The following is a 25,769-nucleotide window of genomic DNA, read 5'->3' as shown; positions in this document are numbered from 1 at the left end:
TTTCGGGTCCGTACTGCGATGGGGGGGGGGGGGGAGGGGGGTCTAAGGATTTTTTGGATGTAGTTTAACAAGGTAAATTTTCATTTGGAATCCCCCCTTTTTTTGAAAACATTGCTATGGGATTGTGGGATTGACTTTTGAATATCATTGTTATTTTTTAGAAAACATTGTCTTTATTTACGAAATAAAAATTGGAGAAATTTAAATTTGTTGTTTTTTACCATGAGCAAATAATATTTGATGCAAAGCCTATCTGTTCGTTGGGGGGGGGGGGGGGGGATTCCAAAAGAATTCTACCAAAAATTTTAAAAAACATTTTTAAAAAAAAACCATTTCCAGAAAGTTAATACAGAGTGATCTTTTTTTCAGTCACCAAATGTTTAAATTCTGTCTTGATACACAAGATACATGTTTAAATTTCGCCGAACAAATCCTATGCTAAAATACTAAGTTCATTCTAGTTACCTAATATGTATATAAGTATAAATGACGTGTCTAAGACCCATTTTATATTACGAACGTATGACAAATTTAAATGATTTTATTTTTAAAACAAATGTCCATATTCAAATACATGTATGCAAATTGTACAGATTCAACTGTCAAAACTTTTATTCGGGTTCACAATATATATCGACAAGAAACATTTAATACATGCAATACTTGTGTACGAATACTTTAAGATGATGAAAGAGAATGACAGTTATAAAATTGTCATCATCTTACAATGTATATCACTATATGACAATTTTCATCGTAAAAATAATTATTATAAAAATTGAATTTCAGTAAGTCATGAGTTACAGTACAAGAAATATAGTTGATTTTCTACACCCTATACAGTTCCCTTTCCAATATCCCCACTTTCAACGATGATAGAATTTTAGGTCCGTCGACCATAATCCACCCGATCGCAAACAGTCTAAATACTCTTTGGAACTTGCATATGCCCTTGTCCAGAATTTTTTTCCTTATTTACCAACCTCAGGTTTGAGCGTATCAAGGGATCAGTCTCTAGAGAGAAAAAATAAAATAAAAAAGTGTATCAGAGGTAGGGAGAAACTAACAAAAAATACACCCTCCCCAATTAGAATCATAGGATTTACTGTGTACACACCACTTAAATTATGCTGGGTGACAGGGGATTTTCATCGTGAAAAGTATGTATACAATTTGATTGCAAACACTATATTGCTGCCTGTAATTTTGGCGAAGAGGCCTTTTCAATATAACGATCAATGTTCTGAATCACAGAGTTGCAAAGTAAACATGTCCTAATATCGACTTTGCAAAGTAATTTTAATCTTAAAGTCGTAAATTGTGGATTAAATTTCTAAAACTGGCTTTGTGTGAATGGAAATTGTGTTTTTCTAATATTTGACCGGAAAATTTACAAATATATGTAATTTTTACAGCTTTGGACTGTGCAGTATGTTACAAATAACCGATGATTGGTTATGAATGCGACAAACAATAGAGACATGTCTATGGTTTTTCTTCAATAATTTTTTCATCTTAAAGTAAATCTCTTTAGCTTAGTTTTCCCATTGGAAAGGATGGATAGGCGCACCGAAACGTAACATCCATTTATCAAAATTAATGATTATAGTTCCTAAAATTACACGAAAGTCACTGACCTCCTTTTCTTCTCCGCTTCGTATCCGCCATTTTTTCGGTTGCAAAGAAAAATACGCCTTTGCAAAGGAATTTAGGCTGGACCCCTTGATAAGGACTTCTATTATTATCAATCTTCACAACATTAGTTTTGTATAAAGTAATAAATAACTAGTATTTTGTACACAAAAATAACATCAATAAAAATAACAATCTTTTACATATCTATAAATATACATAAGAGGAATAAAACACTATTTTGAAATAATCATTACATTTTCATTTCTTGTCAATTAAAAAAAATGAATAGCATTATTAAACTATTACAACATGTTTTAAACCACAAATTTGTGTTCTAAAAATGCATTAGATACAAAGTGAGATGCATTGATTAACTGTTCATTGTAAGTTGAAATGAAGTTATTACTTTTAAAAATACTTCGCATTAAAAAGCAAATCTTTACATAGTTTATTTGATGAGAATATTCCCTCCAACAATAAACTGGCAAGCTGTAATACAGACTCTGAAATACCTATACCACCTATTTCAAATAGTACAGTTTGCATTTCATCCATGAGATTATTGACCTTGAAAAATTATAAATGTTTTTCTTCTCTTTGAAACGAACATGTGTGCTATGAAAGGGATACATTAAATAATGTTATTACAAGACATACAAGTAATTTTTATTTTGATAAAAAATAGTGACCTTCTCATGTCAATTAAGAGAACCATTTCACACAATATGTGCTAGAATCTCATCTACAAGGTGTTGGCAGACGTACAGGCTACCATACTAATACATCCCTATAAATGAGTTGCAAATATAAAAGAAGTACCTGAAAGTCATTCAGAACAATTTTTAAAAAGCTGGCTTAAAGATGCTACATTTGTAAGCTGAAATGCATCTTTCACAATACATTCCTAGCATATAATTTTGTGCATATTATATGGTATAATGTTTTTGTTGTTGTTGTTTACAGAGCAAAAATAAAAAAGTATATATCCATGTACAAATGTAGAAGAGGGCAAAACTACAAATATGTCCATAGGACACGAATGCCCCGCTGAGGGTATATTAATTTTTATTTGCTTGTTTATTGTTTAACATCCCTCTCGAGAATTTTTCACTCATATGGAGACGCCACCACTTGCCGGTGGAGAGCTGCAAATTTTGACCTATACTCGGCACTAAGGGCCATTAAGCAGTGAGGGATCTTTTTATGCCAGCACCTACTGTGACATGGGACCTCGGTTTATACGGTCTCCATGTCCCACAGTGGGATTCGAACCAGCGACATAAGGATCAACTCCTTACTCCGCAACTCTAGAGCTTTAACCACTGCACCATGTGGGCATATTAGTAATGCAACATAAAAATATTTTTAGTGTATGAAATTTGATGAGAATATCTTAAAATAGTTTCTTTAACATTGAAATCGAAAAAGTTGGATATAGATGATAAATTCCCACCAAATTCTGTTAAGTGCATAAGCTCACATTAAATTATATTTAATGGTTTCTTTAAAACTAAGCAAAATGCAAATTTAAGAAAAGTGAGGTCCAGGTCACAGGAAAGTTCAAGGTCATACATTTTTGATGCAGTTGAACAGTTCTCACTAATACGCATAAGCAAAATAAGTTTGATAAAAATATTTTGAATGGAAACTGTTTATTTAACACTGAGCTAATCACCATTTCAAGAAAAATGAAGTCAAGGTCAAATGAAATGTCAAGGTCAAAAATGTTGATACAGTCAAATACCTTACATCAGTCTGTATCAGAATATGAAGTTTGACACTAATTTAGAAAAAGTGAGGTGAAGGTCAAAGGAAAAATCAAGATCAAAAAATGTTGATGCAGTTGAATAGCTCTCATCAGTATGTATCAGCAAGTGAAGTTTGATTACGCTATCCTGAATGGTTTCTTTAAAACTGAGCTAAACACTTATTTAAGATAAGTACGGTCAAGGTCAAAGGAAAGGTCAAGGTAAAAAAATGTTGATTCAGTATGTATCAGCATATGAAGTTTGATTACACTATCTTGAATGGTTTCTTTAAAACTGAGCTAAACACTAATTTAAGAAAAGTGAGGTCAAAGTTAAAGGAAAGGTCAAGGTACGTTGATGAAACTGAATACCTCTTATCAATATGTATCAGCATATGAAGATTGATAAAAATATCTTGAATAGTTTCTTTGAAACTTAGTTTTGAACTGAGCTAAAAGCAAAGCGGAATGGAAGGACAGACAGAAAGTTGAAAGGATGGAAGACGGACATGACAAACTCTATATGCCCCAGCCATATTCATGGCAGGGCAGAAAAATTTCTAGTGTACTGAAATTCAAAACTGCAGTAATTGATAATTTTTTTTTTAATATAAATTCTATATCAAAAAACAAATACAAACTTTTTTGATAATTTATTCTATTCAAAGCAATAAGAAATGCATCTGTCTGCACTGCTTAAAATTGATAAGAAGGTTATGACATAACTAAAATAATGACCATGTCCACATTAAATTTAAAATATAATGAGTGACAATTCACTTCACCTTTTCTTTGGCTTTCATTCCATTGACTTTTCTTTCTTTAACAAATTGTGCTTGTGTACTACTCCATCTCTAAAAAATAACATACAATTGAAAGTTTATGGCACTCAATGAACTCTCTCATCCCTTCCTTTACTGTTCAAGAAAAAAAAATGCATACATGTACCACAAGCATACTTTAAACATGTAACTAGACTTTATATTTTCATACATAATGTCACCAACTTTATAAAGAATTGTGAATGCATTTTAAAGGTGAGCACATGTGAATTGAATTAAAAGTACCAGTATTTTGCAATACGTAGTATTGCGAGTATCTCGCAATTATCTAACTTACAACCGCTCTTTAATTAGCATGGGAGTCGAGGAAGCTCTAAATCTCACAAGATTTCTGGGGCATAACATTACAGTGATGACAATGGAATGATTCGAACAATCATTATGCCGAAACTACAATGTATTGCCAAGAGTTGAACTCCAAATAGTAGATTTGTCAAGTAAGGAAAGTTTAGAGTATTTTATCAACTTTCAAAAGTAACAATTTTCATTTAGAATTTAATAAGAAAAGTCCGCTTAGTAAAAAGTATCATAAAAAATGCAACATACAGGATTAGCTCCTCTCAAAAATTTATTAGGCTGGTTCAGCGCATGTTTAGCAAGATATTTCTCTAGGATTTCTTTCTTATCAGTCCTTATAAATTCCACAATGATCGATCATGCATTGCATTCAATAGTACACTGCCCCCATCCAACAGACGTTTCCTACCTCCGTGAAAGAGTTCTGCTAATTTAAGTAATCGCGATATCAAGTATTGTTGTTTATCCTTAAACGTATGTCAATAAAAAAAAATTATTTCGAACAGATCAATGCTTAAGTTTTGAGATTATCACCCTTGGTATGCTTTTTTGTTTTTTGTATGGACGAGAGATTTGTTTATTGACAGCTGCTTTTTCATTAAAAGTGGAACTCAAAAACTAACTTATTTTGTCATTGGTCATTTGCAAAATTATTTGTAAAAAACACTGATTGTACACACAAGTACTCTGAAGTTGATATCAAAAAGATTCTTGAGTTTCTGATTGACAATATCTATGTGGTTTTTAGAGACAAGGTCTTCCAAAAATCTCTTGGAATTTCCATAGGTACCAATTGTGCTCCGTTATTATCAAACCTACAAAGCAAAATTTATTTAAAATCTTATACATGAGAAGAAGAAAATACATGCTGTCGCCTTTAACATTTAGATATATTGACGAAGTACCATATTGTCAGGTGTAAAGGCCGTAGTCTTGTAAAAGACACACCCCCAAATTTGGGGGGAAAATCCTGAGAAAAGTGCAGTTCCTATGGATAAAACGCTACCCCAAAAATGCGGATGTATCTCTTATTTTCACAGCACAACTATTCCAAAGAAAAAGTTTAAAAAGTTAAAATATTCATATTATTTCAAAAACGAAAGTAGGATACAACTTCTAATTTTCTTGGAAAATTTAGTTTACATATAAGCTTTATTTATAAGTATTTAAGTATAGTCTGTATTTTAATTGTTATTTGATTGGTATAAATTAAAAATTAAGTCCTGTATTTTTTTCCCTATAACCCTAAGCATTTTACAATATTGTGCTGAAAATGCATTCCAAGCAGGTGTCTGTGTTTACGTAAACAAATCATCCCAAGCGTAATTAATGTCACACTTATGTATACAAGTGATACCAGGTAACTAAAAAGGTGTGTAAAATATTTCTCATTAAATAAACTTTACTGATTACAAGTGTATTGTTTAAAATGGCAGTTGTTTCAAAACCAAATGGCCGGAAATTGTTATATAAACAAATATGACCTACATTAGGGTCGAGAAGACTTAAATTTGGCAGTGATGATATCCAAGTTAGAAAAAGATAATTTATTTTAAATATACATATATATATATTTAATTTTGAATAATATTTTAATGGAAATATCTTTTTATATTTCTGTTTGTTGATTTATTTATCAGCGATCTGTCATACGTGACTATCATTCAAGAATTGGGGAATAATATGTAATAAACTTACAATGTGGTAACAGTGAAAATCACTCATAAGAGTTAAGAAAAAATGTCCAGAAAAAGGGGTTGAATTTAGTTCCTATGTAATGCACGCATCCACACTTTTGAACAATTTTTCTGAAAAAAAAAAGTGTGTCCGATACACGTGACTTTACAGTATTAATCATTTCCATTCATATTTCAACACAATTATCCCAATGAGCTTGATAATTTAAAGATACCACAGAGTCCAGGGATCGACATTAACCGTTGTCCGATTGCCCGGGGCAAGTTAATTCCCAGTTAAGGCAAGTGAAAATGCCAATGTACTTGTCCGATTGGGCAAGTGAATATTTCAGATAAAAACTTTTTTTTTTTTTTCATATCTTGCATTAGTTTTAGACAAAACAATAACACTTTCTGCCAAGAACATATCAAAAATAGTTTCTTAAACAAGAATAGTTTGTTTTTTCACTCAGAGAACACCAGTTATTCTCGGCAAGCAATGTATTCTGATCAGGATATATATGTTTCAAAACATAACAACTGTTTTCCTTTAGTGTGGCCTCAGTTTTCCAGAGAAAAAAATCAAAATAATATATATATATATATATATTTAAAATATGAATTTTATTTTAAAGAAAATATATACTGCTGCATGGCAGTGCAAGTTTTCAGGATAAATGAAAGGACAGTGGTATACATGTACAGAATTTACAACTGTAGGATAACTGACACATCAACATTTTTTCTTGGCAGTTAACTTGCCAATAGAAAGTACTTTATTGCACATAAATTAAATTACCCGTATTTTCTTCTTTCTAAGGTTTGGGCAACCAAGTTTTGCATTTGGACAAGTCAAAATTTGTTGTCCCAAAGGACAAGTGAATATGAAAGTTAAAGTCTATCCCTGGAGTCTGACACATCTGTTTCATATTTTGATAATTTTCTATAAAAAGAGGTTAATGGTAACCTAACAACAAACCTTTATGACTAACTTTTCAATCATTAACTTCCCTTACTTATGCAGCAATATACCCTCATCACCTGCATACAGGGTTCATATCTCTCTGTTGATTCGATACGCAAGAGCATGCTTTACCTATGAACAATTTCTAAAACAAAGTAAGTTATTGACAAACAAGTTGATGAAACAAGAATATCATCAGTCTTGTTTAAAGTCATCATTACAATAGTTATATGGTCGATACAATGACCATGTTGCTTGTCAGAAAATACAATCTATCATTAAGTCAAGTGCTGATTGACGTTTTAAATCTAATTTCCAGGCCATTATTTACACACTGAATTGCATACAGATTTTTCTAATTTTTCACGGATCATGACAGGAAGCACACTGCGCGTGTGACTGGTCAGCAGGGGATGGTCACTCCTCCATGGCACCTGATCCCACCTCTGATGTTTTAGAGGTCCGTATTGTTCTGCTCCTGAATTGTATTGTTTGAACGAACTTTTGAGCTTTAATACTGTTTGTTATCTCCATATATTTCATAAACCTGCTAGTAGGACATGTTCAATATACTGGTCTATAACTGTTTATTTGGATGCACTAATCAGCTCAAAATTTAAATAATAAATACCAAAAATACCTGGGAAAAAAACACACTGAAAAAATCTTATAATAATACAAAGAAAGAAAAATGGATCTCTAATATATAGGCATCTGATCACTGCACGTCAGGATTCTAAATGAAACACTGACTCTTTCCCCTCGTAATAATTTTAAAGATTCCACTATTTTTTTTTAGAATAAATTTGTACAATCTAGGAAGTGTCTTCTCTCAAAGGGATTGATGATTCATTTGTTTTCAATCATCCTAATTAAAACTAGATTTTATAAAACGAAATATGGAGACAACGAATAGTATTTAAGCTCAAAAGTCCATTCAAATTATGATTTGAGCAGTGCAACCTCTACCTCAAAAACATCCGAGGTGGGATCAGGTGCCTTAGAGGAGTGAGTATCCACTGCTGACTGTCACTCTCACTGCCAGACTCCAGATGATTCTTCATTAAACCTTGGCTGTAACTGTAGGTAACTTGATATGTGTCTCCACCTATCATTAGTGATACAACTGCCTGTTTACTGCTTAGAGAAAAGTAACACTTAGAAAAGGATAATAAACAAGAATCTGATATACCATGAAAATCCTTAATAGTAGTAAGGAAACACTTAAAACATTACTTTCCAAGAAACATGCATTTAATATTACATGTACATAATCAATTTATAAAATTTTAATTAGGGATGGAAATAAATAATATCCAAACATGAAACAGATGTGTCAGACTCTGTGGTATCTTTTATTTCAAGCTCACTGGGGTATAATATATATAGTTGACATATGAATGGAAATAACTATTGTTAATTGATAATATATCATCGATATATCTCACTGTCGAGTTCAAGACCACAGCAAGTGTTTTCTTCTTCTCATGTGTAAGATTTTGAATAAATTCTGCTTCATATGAATATAAAAAGAGGTCTGCTAGCCTAACAACAGGTTGCAATTGGTACCCATGGGAATTCTGACAGATTATTGGAAGACCTGGTCTCCAAAAAACTACATATATATTGTCAATCAGAGACTCAAGCATCCAAAAACCTGTATTACTAAAGTATAGCTCAATATGATCACCAAAATCATCACTGCTTGACATAATAGGCATGTATAATCTTTCTTTAATATTAATTACATTTTAAAAGGCCCTAATTAAGCCATCATTTTGACATTTATTTAATCATGATTGTGTATACTTTATCAACAATCTCTGCCACTTTCATGCGGATATGGCTTCTTTTTGTGTTTCTCTTGTAGAAGAGCTACAATCTCCAAACTTGTGTATTGAGTATAATAACTTTCATCCTTCTCATATTGGCCTAGGTGAAAACAGATAATACTACAGGTCACTTACTCAGAAGGATTACTTGATTTTGTTGATCATGTTGATTGATGGTAGTCTGCACAGAAGCGCTAGCAGTTTCTTTTTTACCATTTCACTGTGAAAAAAAAAATGTGGAACTTATTAAATATTAAAAATATTTACCACTACATTAGCATTGGTGATATGGTCATTGCTCTTTTTTGTAACAAATCAATTAAACACTGCATCTTTATATAGTATGAATTATATTGCATGTACTTTCGATGAATCTATTTAAAAAACATCAGATTAATTACCAATAGGTTCTTGAATTTTTAGTTTCTGTTGCATTGGGCTGAAATTACGAGAAAAACTTTATTTTGAACAAGCATTTATATGTACAGTATTGTACTTGCATACTTAAATACCTACTATAATTAAGATTAAACAAGCATTTTGAGAGTATTGCATAAGCAATACTAGTCCCCTACCGGCAAGTGTAATCTGGTTCCCACTAAAAATTGAATTGCCACAATTCCATTAAAAATCATTGATTAAGAAGCATAACAAAATGCAAACTTGAACTGTAACTCATCAAGATACACTTACATACCAAAACTCAGCTCAATATCTGCAAGCATTTAGAAAAAAGTGCGGAAAACAAATGGGACAGACTGAAAGAGGGACAGACAGACAGATGGACAGACTCAGAGGAAACCTATAATTCCCTCTGGTTTCACTGGTAGGGGACTAATAAAAAAGTGGGAAAAAGCCACCCTGTTAAGCCCTACTTTCATCTCCCATGGTCAGCAGTGGAAAAAGGTCTTATGCTTGGATATGTTGTACATGTACTTTGTATCAATCTGTACATGCATAATCCATTGGCTAATGAAAGTGGTAATGTGTACATTTTTTGCAGCGGTAATGAGTATGTAGCAGTAAATAATTACCATTTTGAAAATGTAGCGGTAATGATATTCACCTGGATAAAGAAATGGTCTATCTATTCCAATCACATTTTTGACAAGATAGGGCACTTCTTATTTGCTGTACATATAATTGTTTTCATTTTCACACTGCTTTTTGGGAAGATGGGGAAAATAAAGACCTTTTAGGAAATTTTGGAATAACCATTATACGTACTTTAAAATCATATATATTGGGTTTCCGGTCTTCGTTATCAACTAAATTTGTTTTATAAAACAGAGGAATATGAATAGCAAGTTAAGTTATTACCGGTATATATCCAGCTATATTTTCTTTAATTTTTGGGAGAAATTACTATTGGGAAAATTAACACATTTATTGGGAAAAAAGGCACCTTTTTTTGAATTGGGAGTGGGGCCCTTGAACGGCCCCAATTATAGACAATTGAGAGCCCTGTTTCATATTTGAGAGGTTGATTTATAACCTTCATTCTTCATTTTTTTAAGCTTTGGGTGTGTGTTGATTACAACAAATATGTCAAGTGACTTATCTTTAAGTTATTGTCAAAGAAATCTTTAAGTTATTGTCAAAGAAATTTCAAGTCTGTTAAAATCTTAATGTTTAAATAACTTGTGCCCTGTACGAAATAAGATTTTGTAGCAAATAATCTTTACGACCGAGCTGCAATTTTCCCCAAGTTATCAGGCTGAAAAAGGGGGTGCATATTTAAACCAATGCATATTATATTCGGCAAGATATGGTAACTGCTTGATTGTCACATTTCAGTTTGAAACATGTTACAAGTTTTATTTCAAAAAATGAAAATATTATTGAAAAAGTAAATACAAATACTCATTGACAAAAAGTATTTACTAGGGATGGCAATTTCTAACCGGTTAACTGATTACTCGGTTGGAACGATGGCAATCGATTAAAAAATCTGCAATCGATTAGTCGTAAAAAAATTATAATATATGTAAAACTGAAGGCAATGTACTAAAATTCATTTTCAAAATAGAAATTCCTACCTAAACATTTAATTTAGCATTTTCATTTATTTATTTAGGCTGATTGGGAGGTCATTATGGCTCTCCAGATTAAAATTGCGGAGTAATTGGTCAGTCTGAGATATGTTAATTACTGTTAAAACATCATGTCGTTACCCCGACTGTCCTCTAATTCTTTAATGATAATAATCACCGTTGAGCACCATGAATTGGTGTGTGTGTATCTTTTGCAGTTATCTATCACATTAGATTATAATACAAACATTGTAAATTAAGGGGATGAAGGACACATGGTCACATGACTCTTTTTATCTACGTCATAATCTCCGTTTATATAAGTCCAAAACGTGTAAAGCATCAGTTCTTGTATAATTTTTTGACATTTTTTTTTTTAACTTAAATTGCCATCTTATATAAAAAAGTAAAAAGTTTTAACATTCATGTAAACATTAACAAATTATGAAAAAGATTGATCCACTCCTCTGTTTCCCTAAACTGCGCGTCCAACAAGTCGGTGACGTCATACATGATCTATTAGTACAGCAAGATCATACTCCGTGAATACAGGGGCGGTATTATTATGTAAAATCAGGTCATAATCAGTATGTGATGAAATATTTTGAGAAACAGGGAACATAAAAATTATGATTGCATGGCTGATGACAGAAATCTTACGTAGGCATATCTTATTTCGCTTATTTTGCTTACGTGTGACGTCATAGTTGGTTTATCCCGTACTCAAGAAATGTAAATATGACACGTTTTTGTCATGCTTATGTCCTCTGTAATGATGTCCTGTGCAATATTGAGGTCAGCTTCACCATTCAAAATTTTTACAGTTAACCAATAATTTGAAGGACTTGCATTTCAACATAAATTTAAAAATATTGAATGATAGAATTTTTTGTAAATTACGTTTTTTTGTTGCTTAAGTTGTCTCAAAAAGTACGTAATTTTCCCTATCCAGATGCAGTGTGACAGGATAAAATTGCTTTTTCGAATTTTAAACCTATTCATACTCTGAAATATTTTAAGAGATACATGTCCACTTGCATATTTTTTATATATGCTTAAAAAATCCCATTATGGACAGAGTATTGGGCCCGGAAACAAGAAGAATTAAAACTCCACTTAGATACTGCAGGGCATAGTATTTGTCAATCAATATCTCTAAAATAAGGTCAGAAACCTACTGATATAACTGCTTTAAGATATGTGGGACATACTAAATTAGAAATATACAAAATATGAAAAAAAAATTGAATGACAAGTATTTTTTCAGCTCAAGGTCCTTCTTCCCCTTAAGTGATACAATTTAGACTTAGTTTTGATTATGGTGATACTGAAGAATGAACTTGTGTGACATCCGCTCATGAAAATTATCCACAATATCTCAAGCTTGGTTCATGGTTTTCTGAATTTTTTCTTGTCTATTGAAAAAAAATATGCGCATAGTTTTATGATCAAGAAAGACAAATAGAATGATTTTGACCTCTAACAACTTTTTTAAAGACTTCTTGTGCATAGGAATAGAGGTACTTGAAAAAAGTCAAGAAAATGACATTGTGTAGTTTGATACGATTAACTGGTTAATTGGTCGGAACATTTTGCGGTTTACCATTAACCGATTAGCAATTCTGTATTCGATTGCCATCCCTACTACAGTGGCTGCAACGTTATTGTTGACAAAAGAATCGTGTAGAATCGTTCGTGTAACATGCGTGATCGTTCGTGTAACATGCGAGATCGTGCGTATATCAGACTCAATCATTTGTGGTTTTAATCGTGCGTGATCATGCGTTAAGAAACGTGTAAATTTTGTTTTGTAAGTTTTTATTGGAATGTTTTTGTTATACAAGCATTTCACTTGTCTGTTTTTTTTTTCAATCCAAATTAAAAAGAAATGAAGCGTGATTTACATAACTGAAAACAGAATGAACTAATTATCGCTTGGAAATAAACAATATAGTAAGTCGTACAATATTGTGTTCTCGTCAAATAGCATGATTTTTTTTCTGATAAACCGTACTTAGATGTTTGATTTTTTTCTCTGATGTTAATTATATTTATTGCTAATTATGGTCAAGATATTTTTAAAATCAATAGATCAAAAATAAACATTTTTACAAATAAATAATTCTCAATGCTTACATAAGTATTTAGTCGGTGAATGTACATTTACACGACATGATTCTCGGGGTTTCGTTTATCAGTGTTATCTCTGGAGGTTACTTTTGATTATTTTTTTTAATTTCTGCAAATAAATGATTTGTAAAATAATTGTTGATTTTAGAGATTCACAAATTGAAATGTGGATATAACTTATAATTTAATTCATTTTCATGCCATTTTTTTCAAACTTGTCCCTTTCCTGCATATTATGAAATCCAATTCTATCAAAATCACGGTCCACCAACATGTACATCTTCTGATAGAACGAAAAAAAAAAATCAGTTTTCTAAAGTCAGAGAATTACATAAATAATTTTTTGTAATCTAAAATAATTCATAAATCTTACATGTATTTAGTTCCAGAAATATCCATTTCTATTTTTTTTTTTCATTTTTCAAAGTCGATGAAATAAAATCAATCATTATTTGAAATCTAAAATAAGTATTAATTAAGCCTTATTTCTTTTTGAAAATATCCATTCCTAAAGAATTTGAACTATTTTGCGTGAAGAATCGTGCATTTCCGTTTGCAATCGTGTAAGATCGTGTAACGTGTAGAATAGTGTGTGTGAAGGATCGTTTGTGTAACAGATTTTATCGTGTGTGAATCGTGCGGAATCGTTCATCTAACGTGATCGTTCGTGTAAGTTGTCAACAATAACGTTGCAGCTACTGTATCTACTAAGTGGTTAGTATGTAAATTGTAACTGGTTACAAAACTGATTATGAAAATTTTAACTGGTTATGATCTTTCTTAATAGTTAATAAACCAGTTAATCATTGCCATCCTTATTCTAAAGATACTTTGTGACAAGTTTGGTTTAAACTTGTCCAGTAGTTCTTGAGAAGAAGTTGAAAAATGTGAAAAGTTTATGCATGACCCAAGCCCTTGCTTATGCAAAAACATCCAAAAACAGATAGAAATATGTTACCATGGTTACCTAGGTAATTCAGTTAACTTATATCAAACCACACATTGTCATATAAATAAGACTAAGACTAAGTGCTTTTCAAGGGTCCAGATCAGCATTCAGTCAGTATCAAAGTATCATGGTCTTTAGAGTTTTGTATATGCCTTTTGTCTTCAATGGTAACCTGTACTTATACATGTACTTAAATATGGCCATTGAGGAGACCACTTATAATTAGGCATAAAGTAGACCAGTGAGAAAAATTGAGTAAATTGAATTAACCCTAGTCGATATCAAGTATATACAGTATATAAATATACCATTCTAATTATCTTATTCACTATATGCATCAATATCCTGTATTATATTATACTGCATATCAAATTAAAACTTATTTATTGTGTTACAACTGAAGTGTTGCTGGACTGAAAGACATAAAGATGGACAATATGTGAATCCTATAGAGCTTTATCATTTCATGCAGGCCCTAATTAACATTCAATCAGTGATAAAGTACCTTGCACTTAGATTTTTATATTTACCTTTGTCTGCTATAGCAACCTGTACTTATACATATGTTATACTTAAATATGGCCATTGAGGAGACCACTTATAATTGGGCATAAAGTAGACCACTGAGAAAAATTGTTGATATCAAGTATATACAGTATATAAATACACCATTCTAATGATCTCATTTACTGTATGCATCAATACCCTGTATAGTATTACACTGCATAAACTAAAACTTGTTTATTTTGTCACAACTGAAGTGTTAATTGCTGGCTGAAAGACATAAAGATGGACAATGTGAATCCTATATAGCTTTAACATTTCATGCAGGCCCTAATTAACATTCAATCAGTGATAAAGTACCTTGTACTTTAGATTTTTTATATTTACCTTTTGTCTGCTATAGCAACCTAGTTCTTATACTTAAATATGGCAATTATGGAAACTGCTGATAATTGGGCATAAAGTAAACCACATAGAAAAAATTAATATACTTAATGGGAAAATTTTACTGTACTCACTGTTAATAGCAAGTACATTTATATGCATGTATTATAGATATATACAGTGGTGCCTTGTTTATCCGGACGCCTCTTTGGCTTAAGTTTGTTAAAAATAATATTGATTAATTTTGAACTGTTTCTTATTTGGGCTAGTAATTTTTTCCTAATCAGTAGCCCCTGGGCTAGTGGGATTTCCAGGAAAATTTCAACCCCTGAAGATAAGTATGAAAAAGTCATTTCTTGAAAAATTACCATTTGGATAAATGAGTCATTTTTCAATGAACTATTACGTTTTGTAGTAGAAATCGACCGTTCGGATGTGGAACACGAATTTCTGGATTAATGAGACAGAATGACATGGAAAAAATCTATTCCCGAAAAATAGCATCTGGAAGGTGAAGTGTTCGGATAAACATGGCGCCACTGTATATACCATAAATGACTATGACCTATGGTACATATAGTCAGAGAAAAACAATCAATTAAAGCTGAACACATCTCATAAATAGGCATACACCAAATTCGATTATATATCATCTACTATATCAGCACCAGGGTATACTCTTCGCATTTGTTACACCTGACTGCTTTATTGTCACAGGTATCGGAGTGGAATGGTGACACATGCTCATGCTGGCTATCTTGCATTGCCTTTGTTTATTTATTTTATTGCAGTTACGTGTACTTGTGTATGTTTGTATACTGCACTGACCTGTGCGACTGTTGTAAGTTTCATTGGCATCTTTCTCTCCTGCCATGAAAGAAGTACACAGTAATTTTTTGTCGCTACCCAGAGCTATGTAGCATACGTCAGTCTGTCTATACAGACAGGTGACAACAGATTACACTGAACAGTGACTAAGTGAGTGGCTTATATAGGGACCCTACAATATAGCATGAATAAAGGAATATGGCGAAAAAATTCCTTTTACACAGTGTGTTCAGATTTAAAATCACTAACTTTAAAGCAATCTAATGGATTACATACCTTTTCCCATAATTCACTTCAAATTCCTACTCATCATGTACGGCTACTTCAGAATCTCACATGTATACATTCTTTGACTTTTCTATAGGAACATTATTTCCTACAATGTACAATCACATTTTAAAACATTCAAATATTACTTCCAATTGGACATAATTGGTAGTTCACAAGCTAGAAAGCTCACTCAGTAGTTGGATTGATTGTTTAATTGTATGTCATTTTACATCCTGTTTAAGAATTTTTCACTAAAATAGAGACGTCACCATATAATGGTCAATAATCTTTTCAACAGTTTTTTTCTAAAGAGATTTCAGGCTGTCTTTACTGCAATTGTCAGTCTACATTACCACCCATTGTGGTATACTGATCCCGATTTGTTTTCATAGGATTTAAGTTTTAGTTTGTGTGATAACTGGATATCAAAAAGTTTCAAAGTAGAGTGTCATGAGCTCATCAATGCTAATTATCAAAACACTACTTCTAGAAAATCAAAACATTTAAGGTAAATTAACCATTCAAAATATTTTTTGAAAAGTAAAACAAAGGTCAAAGTCAAGTGAACTATAATGCTGGTATTTTTCACTATAATTTATGATAAATTGTGCACATGCTATTAATAGCATAGACTTACCTCTTTTAAATTATCAAAAATATGCTGAATATTGGCACTTTAAACTTTTTTATAAGTAGGTCAAAGGTAAGTTCAAGGGTCACAAGATTGGCAACCATGGTATTTAAAAAAAGTCAGAATGCCAAGCAAAATATTAACCAAATATCAAAAACAATTAAACCTCTTACAATTCTTGAGATATAAGGTGTGACAGATGGACAGACAGACAGATGCCAGGTAAATTGATCCCTAGGTGTTGCACTGCTGTGCAGTCGACTCACAAAAAATGTTCTTCAGACTTATTTATCATTGGAAAGACTAGTAAACACCAAACTGAACTTAACCTGCTTAAGTGAGCCAGTAGTGCCCAGTACAGAGCAACAAGTGCTGTGAACAGCGAGTGAAGTGTGACCGATTGATTGAGTGTTGTTTTATGTCCCATTCGAGAATTATTTCACTCATAAAGAGTGAAGGGTTAAATAATTACAATAAAATGTAAGGAGGCAAGTCTGCCTCACCATAACCTGGTTCTTTGTGGCCCTATTTTTAACCTTCATACCCATCTCCACTGGGAATTCATTTCCTCCTCCCCCAACAATCACGTCATGACTCCATAAGCAGCCAAAGGCTGTAATGGGCAACTAGTTCATTAACAGCTAGGGCTATCAGGAATTCAAAGTCACTGAAGTTCTTTTGGTTTTTATGATACTATCAAACTATCAGTCTATCATTGAGTATCTGCATGCTTTAAAAGTTAGTATTTACCCCTGATTTGCTTTAATTAAAGCTTTTGTGTCTATTTTCTGCTAACAATTTATTTACAGTTTATAACTAATAAAGCAGCAAATATACCTTACCCCATGTTGCAGATTCTCTTCATCCAAGTAATTGATGTACATTGTACTTAATCTCTTCATCTGTTCATCTGGATCCTTTCACTGCATTCATACAGTACCAGTAACTGTTATATATGGATATATTTCCTTGTCAAAGCTGTCGCTTTTTAGGCACAATTGCTAAGTTTGCATCTTTATCAGCATTATTTATTAATGAAATGACGAATTCCATCAGACACACCTGCAAAAATGAAAACAAAATCTATTAATTTACATATAATCATGTCCATATTCTCTTGACTTCATTATTATATAATTGAACTGTTTTATACTGCACTGCAAATATAAAGGGCTGGGATAATACACTTTCGTCTACTATTCTATATCTAATATATACTATATTAGGTATCACAATATTTATGCTACAATACAGATCACAATATCTTTAATCGGTTATAATTTTTTCATTTTATATTAAAATGAGACAAAGTTTGACACCATGCATATCCAAAGTCTCTAAAAATTTACAATTTTAGTCATGTATATGTGTTATGCAAGGGTGTATCTGTCAGTATTTCCAAAATTTATCAAGCATGACATTTAAATTGATACAAATATTTTGATTTCAGCTTTTCTTTTTCATGAAGTTCGACTTAAATATTCTTTGATAATTTTTAAATCAAAATAAAATCAAAAACTTTTAATTTCTTCATTTTATTTGCTTGGAAAATAATTATTTTTTTCTTTTGTATTTGTACGAGTATTTAGTTGAAACTAGTTCTACATGTATATTAGCTAATCAGTGAAAATCTGTATGTTTGATTTACATGCCTGTGTGTGCATTATATTACAAATCATGGGATCTGTGCTTGTAGGTGCACTCAATGTTTTAAAGTTATTCATAATTTGAGAATTATTGTCTCTTTTTTTATTGTCAGTATATTTAAACCAATATTTTTTGGTTTTACAAAATAATATGAATTTATATTTTCTTTTTTAAAAGAGATGATGCTAATTATAATTTCAATTTTAATTTTGTTTATATATTGTTGCTGTGATCTCAATAACCTAGATTAGAATGTTCTAATCATTAAAATGATATTGTCCTACGGACCTGGTTTAAAGATAGAATTCGTTCCGTGTATTGGCAATTTATCAAAATAAGCAAGTTCGATAACTCGAACTGACTGCATTTTCTATGAACAATCCAGAGAGTTCCGAATTCAACATGGCGTGTAAAGGACAAGATAGGCTAAGACCTCTTTTTGGCCCCTGGTTTGGGGTGTTGTTTAGAATATGATACAACAGTTTATCAATAGAAACCTGTTGTCACCCCTGCCAGAAAATGAGTATTGGTTCTAAGTTATGTGATACATACAGGTCACAGGAAGATCAGAAAATATGTCAATTTCCGAATTTTCTCATTTTATGCAAACTTTCATCGATTTTACAGCACATTTTGTTTCAGAAAACATAGAGCACAAGCTTGCCTATCTGCCATATTTATATATTTCATACACTAGTATCAGATGCATCTTATGTATAAAAATCTCAGATAGGCAAGCTTGTGCTCTATGTTTCCCGAAGTGAAAAGTATCTCAAATTTGAGGATATTCCAATAGAATTGAGAAAATTCAGGAAATTGTCCTACTTCTGCACCCTCTTCTGGTCTCCGTGTAAGCTTTGAATCAAAATTAGTGCTGGTTTTAAAACAAGCATCATTTTTAGTTCTTAACTACAAACTATCACTATTTTAACTATGTTCTGATTTTTACATCAAATAAGGGGCCAGATTCAGCCATCACCATACCTTGTCCTTTGAAGCGAGGAAAAAAGGTTGAGAAAATGAGTTGAATTTTCTTATTTCTATGGATTATTTTTTAGGTTAAAAGGCATATAAAATCTCAAAAAGGTTTGTTATGATTAATTTGATAGTTATTTTCAGTGCAATTTTTTTTGTATTCTTCAAAATCATTTCTGAGCGGATCCTTTCCAATATGCTACACTGCTAGTATATGGGACATATTCTAACTGTGGTGATCGAGGGCTTGTTCCGAGACAAAGTTAGATTGTTCTAACTAGAAATAACCCAACACATATATCTTGTAAGTCGAACACATGGATTTCGCAAATTCAATAAATAATTCCAAAAAAAAGAAGAAATCTTGTAAAAAGGTATTCCATAGAGAAAATTACCCAGAAAACGTTGTAGCATAACAAACACTGACATATACTCGAACAAAACTTAAGTTAAGTATGAAAAATAATCAGATAATGGGTCAAAATCACACCAGTGACCACCTACCCTAATCAACTGTTATCCACAAAAAAAAATTATATACTTATATGTCAATGTATTTCCAAAATTACATGTTTTCCAAGATCTTACAAAATTATTTTTACAGTATGTCTCTTCAAATATTTGTTTTCCTGCTTAATAGTACTGATCATGCTGATCAGATGATAATGGGTGGGTGATATTAAGATAGTATGTCCTCATAAACTTTTAGTCCCAGACCTATGAACCAGTGATTCATTTTGAAAATGGTTATCATGGGTCCAAAGGACCCCCCTTAATGACAACAATGAGTCCCATGACAAAATCAGAGCATCCAAATCCAAGGGTCATATATTAGATATTACAGAGGAAATTCTGGTGAAATATAAAAAGTTATTTCACGAAAGAGCAAATGCTTTATTGTTGCTGTGAGTAGTTTTATAATTTTAATTTACTATCAATTGTCCAAGTAAGAGTACATGATTTTGTGTCATAAATATAATATATTGTCAACTGTGCACTTTGGTTCTATTTTTAGATCGTACATACGATCTCACACATTGTAATGTATCAGTCATAAAATGCACAGAAGCAGAATGAAGCAAAGAAATTTTAAGAAGAAATGAAAAAACAGTCGGAAATAAAAATGATTAAATTTTAAACTTCTTAGCTTGTAAGGAAAAAAAAAAAAAAAATGATACAGGTTACATGTATAGCTTTTACAAAGGTATAGTATTCGCTTCAGAAATGTTCCACAGTATAGACATAATCAGTGATAATCGAACTATGTTATCTAACTTTCAAATATTTTCTGATAATTGCTGGTTAATTGGCTGCAATTGTGAAATCTGACCTGTTGTTGGCAACCTTATATATACCTGTTAAAATTGTTCATGCATATCGCTTAGCACATGAATATGATGCAATCGGTCAAGTTTAAAATCGGATTATACCAAATAATACACGTTCTTCTATAAATTTATTGCGTCCATTGGGATGCACATTTATTAAAATAATGCGTCCTGAGCAAAATTTGTGCATAATTTACGCAGGATGCACACCAAAATGAATCATTGATGAACACCATATTTTTTTAGCGCAACATACAAAGCACTATGTAGCAACCTATGATCTACAGCACATGTAATTTTCATAATGCTAGCTCACATCATAAGGAATACAAGTATGACTAGCTGCTTGCATGACGCAGTGGTTTAAGTGTTTGCTTTAGAGTCACAGATAAAGGAGTTGATCCTAACATCACAGGTTCGAATTCCACTGCAGGATGTGGAGACCGGTGTTCAAATGAAACTGAGGTCCCATGTTGTAGTAGGTGCTGGCATGAACAAAATTACTCATTGCTCAAGGGTCCTGAGTACAGAGGTTCTCAAGTGCTGGCTTTTCAATATGAGTGAAAAGTTATCGAAAGAAACATTATAGAAACAAATAAATATGACTATAAATAATTATCTTTTCTTACCATTATGGATGTTGTACATGTCCCTTTCGATAATGAAAAAAATCTTTTTCTGTCAACTTCTCATTTTCTCACGCGATTTTTTCTTGCTCATCTTCTCTCCAACATACCGGAGAAGGTATTCTCGCATGTTATGTGGTACCGAACACACTATAATAAAAATAAATGCATAAATGCAAACAAGTCAACAAAATCTAATTTATTCAGAGACTTGGTTTAAAATGTCTCAGACTGTCATAAATCTCACCCTAGGCAGTTAAAAATTTCCTCAGAAATCTTGTCAGAATTTTAAAAATATAATTTCAAAAAAAAAATTCATGGGAAAATATACGGCATATGTATAGCCATTGTACAAAATGAAGGAATTAAACTTTCCTGGAAAGTTTAGAAATTGAAACTGTAAAAATATTATCATACCATCAAACCATGTCCATGCTGATCAAAAGACTCAACAATGTATTAACTAACCCGATCAAAATTAAACTGAACCCGACCGAAAGTTTCTAATCTACATATGTAGATATACAAGTAATATATGTAGACTCTGCATAACAATTTTATTAAAATAAAAAAATTATTGCTTGTTCTATGGTTTTATAACTAAATTGAGAGTATAAGCAAGTTAATTTCTCCATGGCAACTGCATAAGATAAACAGTATTTTTTTTTCATTATATGTTAAAAAAAATGCTTAAATTGATCAGGATCTGTTTCATATGAATCAGGACTTGTTCAAGCTTGACAATGACAACAAGCAATTTTTCTTAGGGTCTCTTTTATTATTTAATTTCAACTTCTTTCTGAAATTATGATTATCTTCTAATATTTCTTTTCAAAATGAAACACTTAATAGGTTTATAAATAAATGATACATTAAAAAAAATCAATAAATACAGGCCCGTAAGAAGCAATTTCAGTTTGGGGGAGGGGGGACAGCCATGCATTTTCTTTGGGGGGCACTAACAACCAAAAATTCCTTGACAAGCTTTAAAAAAAAAAGGTCATCAGGCGTTTTTATTGAGGGGGCACAAGCATATAGTAGCTATGTTTTCTTTATTCTATATTTCGGCAAAATTATTGGGGGCACCCCCCCCCCCCGTTCCTACGGCCATGAAATAAAGTTTTACATGATTGTTAAGTAATAAAGACAATGCAATAAATTCTGCAAAGTAATTCAAATAGTTGAGGTAATTCTTACTTATGTGTAGACTGATTTACTAGTACTTTCATAATTATAAATATATTCTCCCATAAAATTAGAATAAATTCATGATAAAGGAAATAATTTACCCTGAACATGTTGAACATGTAATACATTTTTGAGTCATTTAAGTTGTTAAAGACAAAATTCTCATTTGCCCAATTAAATTTGAGATACATGTACTAATTAAGTGACCTGTAAAGGTACTTGTAGATCTCTAATAAAATCTGAGAAATTAAATCAGCAGTGCTGTAGATTGAAACTCTTTAACGGTGGTGATGTTAACTGAGTCTACTATTATAGAAAAAATATTGCAAGAATTATACAGTATATCTTTTGTTACTCAATCATGGAAAGTGTAATTCATATAACTATTAACTGATATGCTCATCTCTGATATAACCTGTTAATTAATCCTCCATTCATGCCAAAAGGTACAGTGTAATAGATTGTTTAGAATATCATTGGCGTATAATAATATTATTACTTTCTACTACATGTAATGTGTCGGCTAGTGTGATGTCACAGATTTAACTTGAGGAGCAAATAATGGGTAAGCAAGGAGGCTGATGCAGACCTAATATAATACTTGAATTTTGGCTTAATTTTTATTTCCAGTTATAGGAATATTTTTGTCATTTAAACAGAAAGTTAGACTGTAAGTATGGGTACAAAAATGCGCATTGTCAAAAATGCTTCTTTTTTGGCATTTGCAACAAAATGAAATTAATAGATAACATTTATCATCAACTTTTCTCCCCCCTTTTCAACCAAATTTCTATCCTTAAAAAAAAATGATGTGTAGCCTACAGCCTTTTTGCCTATATGGAATATACACAAAATATTTCCACACATCCTGCACCCGAACCCCACTTCTAACCCGATCAAAAATATTAATCTGGTCCCTTTGAATTTTTTAGCAGTTTGTAGCCCTTAATTCCTCTTTATTTTTGAAGAAATCTAAGGGGGATGCTGTCAGATACATAAATTTGTATGTACATATATGCATGTATGTATCCGCTGCCATAGACATCAGAGATGTGGTATCGTGGTTGGAGGGGGGGGGGGCTCCTCCCCTCCCCCAATTAATCTTTTACTATTAAAATTGTTCAGGAAAGGCTGGTTGGATTAGGCTGTGAAAAAAGTTTGAACCTAGAAACACCTTACTCCCATTTCCAACCCAACCCTACCCCACATATAATAGGAAATTAGAGTTAGTATTTCAGGTAAATTATCGAATATTTAATTTATCTCCGCAAGAACGATACCACCAACCTAATATTATGCTATTCAGTATATATTTATGAATAAGCAGAGATTACAATTATTTTGTTCAAGTACATGTAATCAATTGTTAGGAACAAGTAAGTTGTAAGAACTTGTTTCCGATCCATTTGCTTATGTCAATAAAATATGTTCAAAACAAACAAACGATCTGTTGAAACCACGCTGTTGGTAAACTACAATTCGAATTTCCTCCATGCTAATAAGTATACGTAAGTCTTTATCAATGAATAAATACCAGACGTCAACCGCAAGATATTGGGTGCATAATATATAGTCAATATATCATGAATAAGTATTTTTAAAAAATCATAATTTGTTATTACTTACCAAAATTTTGTCTGACTCCTATTTCTCCGAAGGTCGTAAAGGATACCGAGGATTTCCGAAAATTTTCGGAAGGCATTGCGCACGAAAACCTTGAAGTTGATGAACACGAAACTCTAAAGCTCATTTTCTCGTAAAAAGTTTTATTCTATTTAGCAAATTGTACATACCCAAAATTAGTGGGAGAACAATATCTAAAACTAAATACTAGGAGAAATAAGACATATATAGCAGATCTTATTTAATTTTGCAAGTTTTAGCTGGTCTACATAATGACGATATATAATAATACCAATACATGTATATACGTTGCTTGAAATTTAAATTTAAAAATTTCTATAATCATAAAATTTTGGCATATTTTTTGTATTTAAGGGACAAAAATATACTAAACTAAAATTAACTATTGTCAATTTAATATTAAAAAGTCATTAATTTTCTGTTCAGAGAGGGTCAAAATGTTAAGGCGACCGGTTTTGGTCCACTTATTCTACGAGGCTACTTAATGCCAATATATAAATATGAGCGGTCTCCTAAATGGCACAACCATATATATATATATATATATATATATATATATATATATATATATATATATATATATATATATATACAGTGTATATATATATATATATATATATATATATATATATATATATATATATATATATATATATATATATATATATATATATATATATATATATATATATATATAATATTTTATTAATAAGGATAAATATTAAACACATTTTCAAAGATATAAATCCTTTCAATTTGGAATCCAAATGCTTAAGAGCTTACTTCAATAATGGCAGATGTATTTCAGTGGCCGTAGGTTATGTTATTTTAACTCATAATTTGATTATTCTTTATATAGGACAACTTGTATTCTTTACTGGATTCCTAAACTACAAAACAATCCTTTAAGACAACGATGTATAGTAACAGTAAATGTTCTATCAATCCTCTTTCTTTTCTCCTCGCAAAAAATATTCACAATAGTGAAGGAGTACTGTACAATAATATACATGACTGTATTCGAGAAGTTGTGTAAATCAGATATGGATACTTAAATACTCCAAGGAACTTTCAGAGTATTTGAAATATCCAAATTTTACCAAATCAATAATTATAACATGAAAACGTACCACCTTTTTAAACTTTATACAACCATTCCCCAGGTCTGGCATTTTGATATCATAGTCAACTGCTTTTTCAATAAAAATGGAACTCGTAATTTTACTTCTTGTCATCTGCAAAATTATTTTGTTAAATAAATTTTGATTGTACACACAAGTACTCCAAAGTTGAAATTAAAAATATGCTTCAGTTTCGCGCATTTGTTCAGCAAACTCGTGCCAATATTAACCAACATATAAGTTATATAACCCAATAATTACATTTACAATATTTATAAAGGGTGTTGAGAAATTCGTTCTATAATGAAATAGTTTTGAAAATTTCAAAGTAGTGTTTAACTGAAGAGTTTAATTTTCCAGTCTGACAAAATCACAGGATTGTACTTTAGTTTTATAGCAATGAATTTCTCGCTCGGAGGTATTGGACATTTTTCGCATATGAAAATATATATAAACATATTTAAAACACCCAAATAACAGATATGCTGGTCATTTTGTGTGGAAATGAAGGATTATTT

General features: G+C 31.5%; 1 long non-coding RNA gene across 2 annotated transcripts; it reads right to left on the bottom strand.

The window, feature by feature from the left end:
• Nucleotides 1–3,139: 3,139 nt before the first annotated feature.
• LOC133186639 (uncharacterized) lies at nt 3,140–17,694 on the bottom strand. 2 transcript variants are annotated; one of them, XR_009721079.1, is made up of 4 exons: nt 17,565–17,694; nt 16,098–16,197; nt 9,129–9,213; nt 3,140–4,236 (listed from the first exon to the last, which is right to left on the bottom strand). It is a non-coding gene; the product is annotated as an uncharacterized LOC133186639 (long non-coding RNA). The 2 variants fall into 2 exon arrangements; XR_009721080.1 differs by lacking the exon at nt 3,140–4,236 and adding an exon at nt 8,155–8,269.
• Nucleotides 17,695–25,769: the final 8,075 nt, after the last annotated feature.

This window comes from Saccostrea echinata, unplaced genomic scaffold, assembly GCF_033153115.1.
Source record: "Saccostrea echinata isolate AGI-Se365-2 ecotype Australia unplaced genomic scaffold, CSIRO_AGI_Sech_v1 ptg000014l, whole genome shotgun sequence".
Classification (NCBI taxonomy): domain Eukaryota; kingdom Metazoa; phylum Mollusca; class Bivalvia; order Ostreida; family Ostreidae; genus Saccostrea; species Saccostrea echinata.
The sequence above is the reverse complement of the archived record's forward strand: the minus strand, read 5'-3'. Positions and strand labels throughout refer to the sequence as shown.